Source organism: Eucyclogobius newberryi, unplaced genomic scaffold (assembly GCF_026437365.1).
Source record: "Eucyclogobius newberryi isolate DKJ021-1_F unplaced genomic scaffold, fEucNew1.0.hap1 SCAF_42, whole genome shotgun sequence".
NCBI lineage: Eukaryota > Metazoa > Chordata > Actinopteri > Gobiiformes > Gobiidae > Eucyclogobius > Eucyclogobius newberryi.
In genome coordinates, this window is record NW_027316079.1 from 472750 (window position 1) to 488226 (window position 15477).

General features: G+C 49.2%; 1 protein-coding gene across 1 annotated transcript in view; it reads left to right on the forward strand.

The window, feature by feature from the left end:
- The first annotated feature begins 2553 nt into the window (after positions 1 to 2553).
- heatr5a (HEAT repeat containing 5a) overlaps positions 2554 to 15477 on the forward strand; it is an 83435-nt gene continuing 70511 nt past the window's right edge. The window contains 1 exon segment of the mRNA XM_072464240.1: positions 2554 to 2680. The gene's annotated coding sequence lies outside the window, so the exon portion shown is untranslated.

Genomic DNA, 15477 nt, shown 5'->3' on the forward strand with positions numbered 1-15477 from the left:
TGTCTGTGGGGGGAGGAGCATGTCTCTGTGGGAGGAGGAGCATGTCTCTGTGGGAGGAGCATGTCTCTGTGGGAGGAGGAGCATGTCTCTGTGGGAGGAGCATGTCTCTGTGGGAGGAGGAGCATGTCTCTGTGGGAGGAGGAGCATGTCTCTGTGGGAGGAGCATGTCTGTGGGAGGAACATGTCTCTGTGGGAGGAGTATGTCTCTGTGGGAGGAGCATGTCTGTGGGGGGAGGAGCATGTCTCTGTGGGAGGAGCATGTCTCTGTGGGAGGAGGTGCATGTCTCTGTGGGAGGAACATGTCTCTGTGGGAGGAGCATGTCTCTGTGGGAGGAACATGTCTCTGTGGGAGGAACATGTCTCTGTGGGAGGAACATGTCTCTGTGGGAGGAGGAGCATGTCTCTGTGGGAGGAGGAGCATGTCTCTGTGGGAGGAGGAGCATGTCTCTGTGGGAGGAGCATGTCTCTGTGGGGGGAGGAACATGTCTCTGTGGGAGGAGCATGTCTGTGGGGGGAGGAGCATGTCTCTGTGGGAGGAGCATGTCTCTGTGGGAGGAGCATGTCTCTGTGGGAGGAGGAGCATGTCTCTATGGGAGGAGCATGTCTCTGTGGGGGGAGGAACATGTCTCTGTGGGAGGAGGAGCATGTCTCTGTGGGAGGAGCATGTCTCTGTGGGGGGAGGAGCATGTCTCTGTGGGGGGAGGAACATGTCTCTGTGGGAGGAGCATGTCTCTGTGGGAGGAGCATGTCTCTGTGGGAGGAGCATGTCTCTGTGGGAGGAGCATGTCTCTGTGGGAGGAGCATGTCTCTGTGGGGGGAGGAACATGTCTCTGTGGGAGGAGCATGTCTCTGTGGGGGGAGGAGCATGTCTCTGTGGGAGGAGGAGCATGTCTCTGTGGGAGGAGGAGCATGTCTCTGTGGGAGGAGGAGCATGTCTCTGTGGGAGGAGCATGTCTCTGTGGGGGGAGGAGCATGTCTCTGTGGGAGGAGGAGCATGTCTCTGTGGGGGGAGGAGCATGTCTCTGTGGGAGGAGGAGCATGTCCCTGTGGGAGGAGCATGTCTCTGTGGGAGGAGGAGCATGTCTCTGTGGGAGGAGGAGCATGTCTCTGTGGGAGGAGCATGTCTCTGTGGGAGGAGCATGTCTCTGTGGGGGGAGGAGCATGTCTCTGTGGGAGGAGGAGCATGTCTCTGTGGGAGGAGGAGCATGTCTCTGTGGGAGGAGCATGTCTCTGTGGGAGGAGCATGTCTCTGTGGGAGGAGGAGCATGTCTCTGTGGGAGGAACATGTCTCTGTGGGGGGAGGAGCATGTCTCTGTGGGGGGAGGAACATGTCTCTGTGGGAGGAGGAGCATGTCTCTGTGGGAGGAGCATGTCTCTGTGGGGGGAGGAGCATGTCTCTGTGGGGGGAGGAACATGTCTCTGTGGGAGGAGCATGTCTCTGTGGGAGGAGCATGTCTCTGTGGGGGGAGGAGCATGTCTCTGTGGGAGGAGCATGTCTCTGTGGGAGGAGCATGTCTCTGTGGGAGGAGCATGTCTCTGTGGGAGGAGCATGTCTCTGTGGGGGGAGGAACATGTCTCTGTGGGAGGAGCATGTCTCTGTGGGGGGAGGAACATGTCTCTGTGGGAGGACCATGTCTCTGTGGGAGGAGGAGCATGTCTCTGTGGGAGGAGGAGCATGTCTCTGTGGGAGGAGGAGCATGTCTCTGTGGGGGGAGGAGCATGTCTCTGTGGGAGGAGGAGCATGTCTCTGTGGGGGGAGGAGCATGTCTCTGTGGGAGGAGGAGCATGTCTCTGTGGGAGGAGCATGTCTCTGTGGGAGGAGGAGCATGTCTCTGTGGGAGGAGGAGCATGTCTCTGTGGGAGGAGCATGTCTCTGTGGGAGGAGGAGCATGTCTCTGTGGGAGGAGGAGCATGTCTCTGTGGGAGGAGCATGTCTCTGTGGGAGGAGCATGTCTCTGTGGGGGGAGGAGCATGTCTCTGTGGGAGGAGGAGCATGTCTCTGTGGGAGGAGGAGCATGTCTCTGTGGGAGGAGCATGTCTCTGTGGGAGGAGCATGTCTCTGTGGGAGGAGGAGCATGTCTCTGTGGGAGGAGCATGTCTCTGTGGGAGGAGCATGTCTCTGTGGGAGGAGGAGCATGTCTCTGTGGGAGGAGGAGCATGTCTCTGTGGGAGGAGCATGTCTCTGTGGGAGGAGCATGTCTCTGTGGGAGGAGGAGCATGTCTCTGTGGGAGGAACATGTCTCTGTGTCTCTCTCTCAATGAAGTGGATTCAATGGGAGAAGAAAACATCTGGACGAGTTCATGTGTCACGAGTAATATATAATGTCATGTCATGATGTCATGACATGACATGTCATGACGTCATGACATGTCATGTCATGTCAAGACATGTCATGTCATGTCAAGACATGTCATGTCATGTCAAGACATGTCATATCATGTCATGACATGTCATGACATGATATGACATGTCTTGACATGACATGTCATGACATGATATGACATGTTCATTTTCATCTATTGTGTGTCTTTTATTTTGAAGACTCGTCTCGTCTGTTTCCAGTTCCGCTTTGTGCACTTCTTTCAAAAAGGTTCAAAAATACCAAGATAAACGGCTTTTCTTTTGGATTTTGAGCCGTCATCTGTTCGTAACAGAAGTTGTTTTGGTCCACGACAGTTGGTATGTCTCTGTGTTCAATCTAGACTGTGTTTGGACGGTCAAAAGTTGTGTTTCCGTTAGCTCGAGCTGGTTAGCCTCCGTTAGCATTAGCCGCTGTTTACGTTCATCAGTTTCACTCTTTAGATTAATTCACAGTTTATTCAGTTTTTGATGAGAAATGACATGTTTCTGGAGATGTTATAATGGAATGTTCTAAACCCAAAGACTTTGAGCCGTTTTAAGAGAGTGTTTTAAGAGTAGTTTGTAGTTTTCAGACTTTATTTAACAGACTTTGCAGGTGAATATAAACTAATGTGACACGTAGTGACCGCGGTGAAGTTAGTTTCACGTTGGACGTTGGACATTCGCCTCCGCAACTAGAGCGGGAGCTTCCTCTGAGTGTGCCCCGCCTGCAGTAGCTCGAGGCGGGAAGCTGAGCGCTGAAGTGCCGCTTGGTACGCCAGTTAGGGACCGACTCTAAAGTACCGTTTGTTATCTTAAAAAATATAAACATATTTATAAAAAAAACAAAAAAACAACAACATTGAGCATGAATCCAAGTTGCTAATCCTAGATGTCATAGTCCTTTTGGGCTAAAAAATTAACCCTTTGTAGATTTTTAAAGAATATTTTTAAAAAGGATTATTTTCATTAGCTCCTAAATCAGCGAACCTAGATAGTAAACACTAAATGATCATAGTAGTTTGAGTCTCCAGGTACAACGCACACCTTTTACTTTTTCAATTTAATCCTTTGTAGATTTTTAGGGAATATTTTTCGCCAAAAACAAGGATTCTTTTCAATAGCTCCTAAATCAGCAAACCTAGATAGTAAAAGCTAAGTGATTATAGTAGTTGTGGTCTCCAGGTATCACGCACACCTTTTACTTTTTCTATTTAACCCTTTGTAGATTTTTAAGGAATATTTTTTGTCAAAAAAAAAAGGATTCTTTTCAATAGCTCCTAAGTCAGCTGACCTAGAAAGTAAAACCCAAGTTATTATAGTAGTTTGAGTCTCCAGGTATAACGCACACCTTTCACTTCTTCAATTTAACCCTTTTTGAATTGTAAGGAATATTTTTCGCCAAAAATCAAGGATTATTTTAGCAGTTAGCAAACACCGTAGAGTTGCTGAACTGATTGATAAACGGTCAAGGAAACGGCCTGTACTACTGGACCACAGACCACAGAATGTCAGCAGAGCTTTGAGGCCTTAAAAGCCAAGCTCACCACGGCCCCGGTACTTTGCCTACTCTGACTTCTCCCTCCCATTCATTCTGGAGGTTGGTGCAAGTCATGCTGGATTGGGGGCAGTGCTCTCCCAGGACCAGGAAGGGAAGGTGTGACCTCTTGCGTACGCCAGTCTAGGCCTGCGCCCGACTGAGCGCAACATGTCCAACTACAGCTCCATGAAGCTAGACTTGTTGGCCCTTAAGTGGGCCCTGACTGAGAAATTCAGGGAGTAACTGCTAGGACACAAATGCGTGATCTATATGGACAACAATCCCCTGAGTCATCCCTCCTCAGACACACTGGGAGCTGTTGAGCAGCGCTGGGCCGCCCAGTTGGCCTCTTTTGATTTTGAATTAAAATATCGTTCAGGTAAGTGTAACCAAAATGCTGACACTTTGTCTCGCCAGCCTGGCACTTCCTTACAGGAAGTGGCACCGGGAACTTGGGGCACATGTCTGCCTGGGCAGTTAAAACAAGCCCTACAAGGAATGGTTACACAGGCAACACAGTCCCTTGTGACTTTTCTACCGCAAGTTGCCCCTGCTGACCTCCGCGAGCTTCAGCAGTCTGACCCCGCCATACAGGAGATCCTGACCTTTTGGCAACAAAATCGACAGCCCACTCGTGAAGAGCGACGAGCCCTCTCTTCGACTGCCCTCTTAGTGCTGTCCCAGTGGGACCGCCTAGTAGAGTTAGAGGGGCTGCTGTATCGGCAGGTGTTTTGTCCTGACGGTGGTGGGGCTGTGTATCAACTCCTTCTGCCTAAAGCCTTGGTCCAGAATGTCCTCACCCAGGTCCATCAGGAGCATGGACACCAAGGAATAGAGAGGACTCTGGCCTTGCTGTGTTCCCGGTGCTATTGGTCAGGTATGTCACGGGAGGTAGCCCAATGGTGCCAGGCTTGCGAGAGATGTCAGCATGCAAAGGACAACCAATCGGTTCCTCACGCCTTTATGGGCCACTTACTGGCTTCACAGCCAAACGAGATTCTTGCTATCGACTTTACCCTGTTAGAGCAGACCGCCACTGGTCTGGAAAACGTGCTGTTCATGACTGACGTTTTTAGCAAATACACACTTGTAGTTCCAACTCGCAACAAGCACGCTTCCACTATGGCGCAAGTCCTGGTCACAGAGTGGTTTGCAAAGTTTGGTGTGCCGGCACGCATACACTCGGACCAGGGACGAAACTTTGAGAGCACTCTCATCCAGCAGTTGTGTAAGCTGTATGAGATTACAAAGTCTCGGATATTGAACTATTGGCTATTGGCATGAGGCCATATTATCTTCCCCAGGAGTTCTCGCATGTGATTTTGATCGTAGTCTATGTGGCCCCGTCTGCCAATGCTGAAGATGCTTGTGAAGCACTGCTCTCCTGCACTTGTAGGCTGCAAACACAGCATCCACAGGCTCTCTTCCTCATCTCTGGTGACTTTAACCACACTTCTCCCTCTTCTGTTCTACCAACATACACCCAGTATGTTACCTGCTCCACCAGAGAGAATAGAACATTGGACTTGTTTTTTGCCAACACCAAAGAGGCTTATTCTTCTTCCCCCCCTCCCTCCCCTGGGCAGCTCGGACCACAACCTTGTACATCTGAGGTCTGTGTATGAACCCATCATGCGCAGGCAGCCTGTGGTGCCCCGTGTGGTGAGGATGTGGTCTGCTGAGAGCGAGGAGGCTCTGAGGGACTGCTTCAGCACCACTGTCTGGACTGAGCTCTATGACCCACATGGGAAGGACATCAACACCATCACAGAGTGCATCACGGACTACATCAACTTCTGTTTTGAGAACATTGTTCCCTCCCGGACGGTGCAGTGTTTTCCAAACAACAAGCCATGGATTAACCGTGAACTGAAGGCTCTGCTGAAGGAGAAGAAGAGAGCCTTCAGGTCAGGGAACAAGGAGGAGCTGAGGACTGTGCAGAAGGAGCTGAGGAGGAAGATCAGGCAGGCTGAGGCCGGCTACAAGAGGAGGATGGAGGAGCAGCTGCAGCAAAAGAACATTCAGGGAGTGTGGAGGAGCCTGAAAACCATCTCGGGCTTCAAAATCCCCCCTGCCCAGACAGAGGGGGATCTACAGTGGGTGAATGATTTAAATGCTCACTTCTTGAGGTTTGATCAGTCACCCGCCCCTCCCCCTGCACAGCTGCACGCTCCCTCTTCCACAGCTGGACAAGGCCCTGCATCTGTTCCTCTTCGCTTATCTGCCCCGGACCATCAGCTCCCCACTTCGCCTGGACTCACCCGTCCCTCCAGCACACAGTCCCCCTGCCAACCACTGACTGTCACAGCAGCACAGGTGAAGAGTGAGCTGAAGATGATTAAAGTGAGGAAGGCAGCAAGACCTGACGGCATCACCTTAAGTCCTGCGCAGATGAACTGTGTGGAGTTATGGAGCATGTCTTCAACATGAGCCTGAAGCTGAGGGTGGTAACACAGGTCTGGAAGACCTCCTGTCTGGTACCTGTGCCTAAGACACCGCGCCCCAAAAACCTCAACAGCTTCAGGCCAGTGGCTCTCACGTCCCATCTGATGAAGACACTGGAGCGGCTGGTCCTGGACCACCTCCGCTCCACCGTGAGCTCAGCCATGGACCCGCTGCAGTTTGCATATCGGTCTGGCGTCGGAGTGGAGGACGCCGTCATCTCCCTGCTGCACCGCTCTCTCTCTCACCTGGAAAAGCCTGGCAGCTCTGTGAGGATCCTATTCTTCGATCTTTCCAGCCCCTTCAACACCATCAGCTCCTGAGGGACAAGCTGGAGACTGCTGGTGTGGAGTATGACCTGGCAGAGTGGATCCTGGACTACCTCACGGACCGACCCCAGTTTGTGAGAGCACGGGTGTGTCTGACACTCGGACCTGCAGTGTGGGGGCGCCCCAGGGCACCGTCCTCGCGCCCTTTCACTTCACCCTCTACACTGCAGACTTCAGACACGACACTGCAGAAGTTCTCTGATGACTCTGCCATCATCGGACTCATCACGGACAACGATGATGTGGAAGACAGGGGACTGGCGCAGGACTTTGTGGACTGGTGTCAGCGGAACCACCTCCTCATCAACGCGGGGAAGACCAAGGAGATGGTGGTGGATTTCCGCAGACGCCACCCTACTGCCCCCTCACCAGTGAACATCCAGACGGCCAGGCGGAGGCTGGACAAAGTCATCAAGAAGTCCAGCTCCGTCCTGGGCTGCGCTCTGGACTCGGTGCAGGAGGTGGGGGACAGAAGGGTCCTGGCTGGATTCAAATCTATGCTTGACCATGAGTGCCACCCCCTGCAGGACACTCTGTCCCCTGCAGGACACTCTGTCCGCTCTGGAGAGCAGCTTCAGTGAGAGACTGATCCACCCTCGCTGTGTGAAGGAAAGGTTTCAAAGGTCTTTCCTTCTGCTGCTGTCAGACTTTATAACAAACACTGTTAGTACTGAACACTCACAATACTGACTTAACAATGTGCAATTCTGTCATATGTGCAATATGTGCCGTCGTGACACATATTCATGTGCAATTACTATCGTGATCACATGCAATGGTATTTATTTATTTATTTATTTTTATCTTCATTATGTTTCCCCTCCATCCCTTGTTGGGTAATGGGAGTTTTTGTTTATAGGAGATCTTCTACTGAAAGTGTTTTTCAAACTTCCTATAAGTGATCTGTTCTTTTCTTCTGTATCTGCCTCTGTATCTACCTGCGTTGCAGCAATGAAATTTCCCCATGTGGGACAATAAAGGAATATCTTATCTTGTCTTATCTTACTCCGTACCACCCAGCAGGAAATGGGCAGTATGAGTGGTTCAATCGAATGCTTCACAATATGTTGCAGCCAACGGCAGCCAAACAAAGAGGGGAGTCCACACAGCACTCACAATAATTAATAGTATATTTTTATTATAAATAATCAGGCCCTGACAAAAGAAACTAATGTATCTGTGTAGATGGCAACTAACTAAGTGTAGTGTGATATGTATCGTTGCAATGAAAATGTGCAAAAATAAACAGAAATAAAACTGTGCTGCCACACAGTACAGAAACCAGTCTTGGGGCGCGGCGAGAGAGAGAGAGAGAGAGACTGTTCCCACCAGCCTCCCTTATATCCAGGCTGGCTCCACTCAAGCCAAACAATCCTAAGGTGTGTTAGGAGGGACCTGCAGTGGAGAGAATCACCTGGCAACCAGGAGAGGGTGCTGACTCCCACTGCCCAGGGAGCTGACACCCCTACAGAATCCCTAGGTTCGTAACAGTGGGTGAAAAGAGCACCAGACGCGTCTTCAGGTGGCTTTCAACAGGGCAAGAGAAAGATTGCGTCTGGAGGCCTCACCCAGAAAGGCAAATCATGACCAACGGGTCAGAGATGTGCCATTTAAGGAAGGCCAGCTGGTGCTACTTCGCGATTACAGTGCTAGGGGTTGTCGGAAGAGCCAAGACCTGTGGGGTCCTCAACTTATGTTGTCCTGCAAGCCCCAAGGGAAGATGGTGTGGTGTACACGGTGGCTCCTGTGGATCGACAAACCAAGGTAAAAAGGGTCCACCGATCCCTGTTGAAGACCCTGACTCCCCTCATGTTGGAATGATCCAAGATGGCGCTTGTGTTCGGCCACGCCACTGCTCGACTCCTGTTATCCCGCTTATTTGTGACGATCGTTACATCGTATGCAGTTTTATCAGCCCAGACATTAGTCTGTTGTGTGTCTGCTGTGCGGGTTTATGACCGTGGCACACTTTTCCGCATCAAAGCGACGATGGAGTCGCTTTTCGACACATGGGACAGGTACAAACAAGCCTTTCCGCCACCCCTTGTTTGTCCACCCAACTCACCTGACGTTTTGCTGCTGTCCCGAGGCCCGGGGAAGAGGAGGAAGCAGAGGAGACGAGGCACAAGGTCTGGTGTGCAAGTCAAGCAGACGAGCCTTGTGTTCGGAGCACACAAGCCTGGGCTTTGGGAGACGTGCTCGGTGCTTGCGCCTGGTCCCGCTCCTCGATGTTTGCGGCTGTTCGCCGTCGCCGTCTTCGCCGCCTGCACGGGCCATCGCGGCTGCTTTCCCGGAGCCTGCCCTTGTCATCGCGGCTGCTTTCCCGCTGCCTGCCCGTGTCATCGCGGCTGTTTTCCCGCTGCCTGCACGGGCCATCGGGGCCGCACCGGTCCTGGAGCCTGCGCGGGATGTGGCGGCTGTTTTCCTGGAGCCTGCGCGCCGCTGGAATTATGAGCGCTGGGGTCCACCGCCACCGTCCGCTTCCTTGTTTTCGTCGGCTTACCGGCGAAACAGATGGGAATCGCGTGACCGTAAGGCGTGGCTTCGACAGGTCCCGCTGCGCTCAGCTGAACCGATGGACGTCATCCACGGTCCGGCTTGGCTTGTTGATGCACGTTCAATTGCCAACAAAGCGTTTTCCTTGAATGAACTTTTTACAAGACAAAACCTTGATTTCATGTGTCTTACAGAGACATGGCAGAGAGAGGGTGAGTTTATTCATCTAAATGAACTCTGCCCGCCTGGCTGCTCCGTTTCTGCGATGCCTCGCCCTGGTCGACGTGGAGGAGGTCTGGCAGTTGTGTCCCAGGACCGTCACGTGGAGGAGGTCTGGCAGTTGTGTCCCAGGACCGTCACGTGGAGGAGGTCTGGCAGTTGTGTCCCAGGACCGTCACGTGGAGGAGGTCTGGCAGTTGTGTCCCAGGACCGTCACGTGGAGGAGGTCTGGCAGTTGTGTCCCAGGACCGTCACGTGGAGGAGGTCTGGCAGTTGTGTCCCAGGACCGTCACGTGGAGGAGGTCTGGCAGTTGTGTCCCAGGACCGTCACGTGGAGGAGGTCTGGCAGTTGTGTCCCAGGACCGTCACGTGGAGGAGGTCTGGCAGTTGTGTCCCAGGACCGTCACATGGAGGAGGTCTGGCAGTTGTGTCCCAGGACCGTCACATGGAGGAGGTCTGGCAGTTGTGTCCCAGGACCGTCACGTGGAGGAGGTCTGGCAGTTGTGTCCCAGGACCGTCACGTGGAGGAGGTCTGGCAGTTGTGTCCCAGGACCGTCACGTGGAGGAGGTCTGGCAGTTGTGTCCCAGGACCGTCACGTGGAGGAGGTCTGGCAGTTGTGTCCCAGGACCGTCACGTGGAGGAGGTCTGGCAGTTGTGTCCCAGGACCGTCACATGGAGGAGGTCTGGCAGTTGTGTCCCAGGACCGTCACGTGGAGGAGGTCTGGCAGTTGTGTCCCAGGACCGTCACGTGGAGGAGGTCTGGCAGTTGTGTCCCAGGACCGTCACGTGGAGGAGGTCTGGCTGTCCTGTCCCAGGACCGTCACATGTGTAAAGTCATCGACTTACACACTTTCACTTCCTTTGAATCACAGATGATTAAGGTTGGTTCTTCAAGTCCTTTTTACTGTGTTTTAGTCTACCGGCCCCCTGGTCCTGCTGCTGTCTTTTTAAAGGACTTTAGTGACTTTTTATCTTCTATTATAAAGCTGGAAAATGTTTTAATTCTTGGGGATTTTAACATTTGGGTCGATGGCTCATCATGCCCTGCAAAGGATCTTTTAACCTTGACCGAAACGTTTAACTTTGAGCAGCATGTCTCAGGTCCCACTCACCAAAAGGGACACACTTTAGACCTGGTGTTTTCACTTGGCCTGAGTGTTGTAACCTCTGTGTGGAGGATGTCCATATGAGCGATCATAGCTGTGTTTTATTTGAATTGAACTTTTCTCCTGAGCCTGTGCCTCAAACATCAGGTCTCAGAGGAGCATTATCACTGCAAATACAGCCGTCCAATTTTCTGCTATGTTTGATCCTCATTTGTTTATGAATTGTCTTGATGTGGACAGTTTAATTAATTCCTTTAACAGCCAATGTTTATCCATTTTAGATCAGGTGGCACCTGTAAAATCCACTGTGTCAACACAGACAAAAGCTTATCCTTGGATAAATGAAGATATCCTAAACCTAAAGAGACTATGTCGGAAAACTGAGCGTCTGTGGAAAACCTCCAGTCTTGAGGTCATAGGTTCCACCTCAAAGATCTTGTGTCATCTTACAATGAAATGATGGAAAGTTCCAGAGCTGATTACTTCCGTAAGCTAATAACATCCAACAAGAAAAACCCCAAAGTGTTTGACACTATAAATTCTATTGTTTGTCCTTCAGCTGCAGTGACTCCTGTTTCCTGCAAAGCTGACAGCAATGAATTCCTCATGTTCTTTATCGATAAGATCAAGATGATCAAAGACCAAATCCCACTCAGCCTGTTTCCCAAAACTGGTCTTCTTTTAAGCCTGTCACTCTAGAAGACATCTCAGCTCTGGTGACCAAGATGAAACCCTCCTCTTGTACATCAGATGCCCTTCCCTGCAGGCTCTTCCTCAAAGTGTTTGATGTTATTGGCCCCTGGGGGACCAAAATGGTAAATCTCTCTCTTTCTACTGGTGTGTTTCCTAGTCCTGCTCCCGTTCATGTCCAAGATCCTTGAGAAGGTGGTCTCTGAACAATTGTCAGATTTCCTTGATCAGTCAAACATTCACGACTCTTTTCAATCTGGTTTCCGCAAACATCATTCTACGGAAACCGCATTGTTGAAAGTGTCCAGTGACATTATGATGTCTGCTGATTCTGGGAAATGCACTGTTTTAGTTCTGTTGGATTTGTCTGCAGCCTTTGACACTGTCGACCATCATATCCTGTTGAACAGACTGAGGGACCTGATTGGACTGTCGGGGTCAGTTCTTCATTGGTTTTCCTCATATTTATCCGGTCGGAGCTTTAGTGTTGCTGCAAACCAAATAATGTCCGACTCAGCTGATCTGTTGTGTGGAGTTCCTCAGGGCTCCGTCTTGGGTCCCGTCCTATTTCTGCTTTATATAATTCCCCTGGGAATGATCATTAAAGAGTTTAGTGATGTGTCCTATCACCTGTTCATGACGATATTCAGCTCTATTGCTCTTTTAAACCTTCTGAGATCCAGAAGCTGAACTCCTTGGTCAGTTGTTTAGTGCAAATAAAACAATGGCTGAGTCAAAACTCGTTGCAGCTAAATGCTGACAAAACAGAAACTCTGATTATTGCCCCTGATGATGTCATTCCAGGGATAAACCAGTACTTGGGTGTTTTAGGTCAGACTGCTAAACCAAGTCTTAGAAACTTGGGTGTTGTCTTTGACAAAGACATGTCTTTAGAGCACCACTCCAGCTGTTGACGAGGAACTGTTTCTTTCAGTTGAGGAAAATCTCTAAGCTCAGGAAAATGGTGTCTCAAAATGACCTGGAAGTTATAATTCATGCATTTGTGTCTTCACGTTTGGACTATTGTAATAGTTTGTTTTCCTGTCTTAACAAGAAGGAACTCTCTCGTCTGCAGCTGGTCCAGAACTCTGCAGCGAGGATCTTGACTCGCACAAATAGAAGGGCCCACATTTCACCCATTCTTAAAGCCCTTCACTGGAGCTGGTCTCCATGGATACAGTTTATCAAATCAAATCAAATCAATTTATTTTTGTAAGGCCCAAAATCACAACAACAGTTGCCTCTGAGGGCCACAGGGAGAAATGAATCAACAATGTCTGTGGTGGCGATGGAGTCAGACAATGTCTGTGGTGGCGAGGGACGATGTCCCAGGGTCCTCTGTCCTTAGACTCTCCTTCTCGGCCAGGAAAAACTACAAAAAAAACCTCTTTGGGAAAAAAGCGTAGAAACCTGGAGGAGTTCCAGTGAAGGAGAGATCCCACTCTCACAGACGGACACGAGGAGACTGGAGCTGGACACACTCTTCAGGCAGAAGAGGGACCGACTGAGGCGAACTGGAGCCACTCTTCAGGCAGATGAGGGACCGTCCACACAGGGCAGGGACCACTTCACCAGGGGAGGGGCATCTGGGTCCACATGTCCTCAGGAGTGAGAGAAAGAAAAAGAAGGCGGTGAACAGTTTGCAAGTGGAATCAAAAAATAAATATTGTTTGATAGCATTAGTCAGAAGAAGAAGAGGATAGTGCTCAAGCTGTCATACTTCCCCCAGCATAGTTACTCCTAGGGCAGCGTAGCTAAAGCTGTGGGTTTATGTTTCTGTTCCTAACTAGTCTGACCATAAGCGATTTAAAGAGGAACGTTTTAAGCCTGGACTTAAATGAAGAGACTGTGTCAGCAGATTTAACATGGGTCGGGAGCTGATTCCATAACACAGGAGCTTGGGAGCTAAACGCTCTACCTCCTACAGTACTTTTAGAGACTCTTGGCACCACCAGAAGGCCAGCATTCTGAGAGCGAAGAGCTCTGTTTGGATGATATGGTTCTATAGCATCTTTGAGGTAGGATGGGGCCATGTCATTTATGGCTTTGTAGGTCAAGAGTAGAATTTTGAATTTGATTCTAGACTCGACGGGGAGCCAGTGAAGAGACTTCAGCACCGGCGTAATGTGCTCTCTTCTTTTTGTTCCTGTTAGTAATCTTGCTGCTGCATTTTGAACCAGTTGAAAGCTTTTTATGGAGCTTTTAGGACACGCTGCAAGCAGGGAGTTACAGTAGTCTAGTACGTTTTTCAGCATCACTTTTAGGCAGGATTCTTCTGATTTTGGCTCTTGTTGCGCAAATGGAAATAGTCTGTTTTACAAGCTTGATTTATATGAGCTTTAAATGAGAGCTCCTGGTCAAATAAGACTCCAAGGTTTCTTACAGTAGAACTGGAGGCTACACTGACATTGTCCAGTGTGACTATCTGCTCAGATAGAGCGTCTCGTAGATGCTTAGGACCAGCACAATGACCTCGGTTTTTTCAGGGTTAAGAAGCAGGTAGTTTAGTGTCATCCAGGTTTTTATCTCCTTCACACAAGTACTAAGTCTGTCTACTTGATCGCTCTGATCAGGTTTCATTGATAAATACAGCTGAGTGTCGTCTGCATAGCAGTGGAAGTTAATGCCATGCTTTCTGATAATGTTGCCTAATGGTAGCATATAAAGAGTAAACAGAATTGGACCGAGTACCGAACCCTGTGGCACACCGTAAATTACTTTAGAGCTTGGTGAGGAGCTCTGGTTTACATTAACAAATTGGAACCTATCAGATAGATAGGATTTAAACCAGCTGAGGGCTGTTCCTCCAACACCTACATCACATTCTAACCTCTGCAGTAGAATGTTGTGGTCAATGGTCAAACGCTGCGCTGAGGTCCAACAGAACCAGGATTGAGACCAGTCCATCGTCAGCGGCTAATAACAAATCATTTGTGACTTTAACTAGTGCAGTTTCAGTGCTGTGGTGGGCTCTGAACCCTGACTGAAAAACTTCAAATAAGTTATTGTCCTGCAGGTGGCGACAAAGCTGTTTTACTACAACTTTTTCAAGGATTTTAGAGACGAAGGGAAGATTTGAAATAGGTCTGTAGTTTACCAATAGGTCGGGATCTAGATTAGGCTTTTTCAGAAGAGGTTTAATGACTGCATGTTTGAAGGACTGTGGAACATAGCCACTTTGGAGTGAAGTATTTATTATATTAAGAATAGGGTCTATAATTAGGGGAAGAATGTCTTTGAGGAGTCTGCTTGGAATGGGGTCTAGGACACAAGTGGAGCTTTTAGAGGACATAATGGTTGAAGTTATCTCTGCTTGATCAACAGCTGTGAACCTTTCTAGGTTTACAGGTGGATTTATATGAGACGTTAGATTTACAGCTTGGGCTAGTTCAGGGCTAATAGCGGGGGTAATTTCATCTAATTTATCTCTGATTGTTTTTATTTTATTATTAAAAAATAGGAGGAAATCATCAGAGCTGAGTGTAGCTGGGATTGAGGGCTCTACTGCACTGTGACAGTTTGTTAGCCTAGCTACAGTGCTGAAAAGGAATTTAGTGTTACTTTTGTTGACTTCTATTAGATTTGAATAATATCTGGTTTGGGCCTCACACAGAGCCTGCTTATAGGACAGCAGGCAACTTTTCCATGCTTTTAGGGATTCTTCGGTGTGAGAGCGACAAAATAATCCCTCTAACTTTCTAACTCTTTGTTTATGTGAACGCAGTTCTTGGTTGTACCATGGGGAGGCGCGCTTTGGCCTAATGACCTTCTGTTTTAACGGCGCGACAACGTCAAGAGCAGACTTCAGAGAATTCATGGTCAAGTCGACACATTGATCACTTAAACTGGGACTAAAGCTGTTCTCAGCAGGATCACATGACATGATCACATGACATGATCACATGACATGATCACATGACATGATCACATGACATGTCACATGACATGATCACATGACATGATCACATGACATGATCACATGACGTGATCACATGACATGATCACATGACATGTCACATGACATGATCACATGACATGATCACATGACATGATCACATGACATGTCACATGACACGATCACATGACACGATCACATGACATGATCACATGACATGATCACATGACATGATCACATGACATGTCACATGACACGATCACATGACACGATCACATGACACGATCACATGACACGATCACATGACACGATCACATGACATGTCACTGAATATTGGCTCTATTATTTCTTTGAATTTTGAGATAGATTTTTCAGATATTGTCCTTTTCATTATAACTTTATTTTGTGGGACTGGATG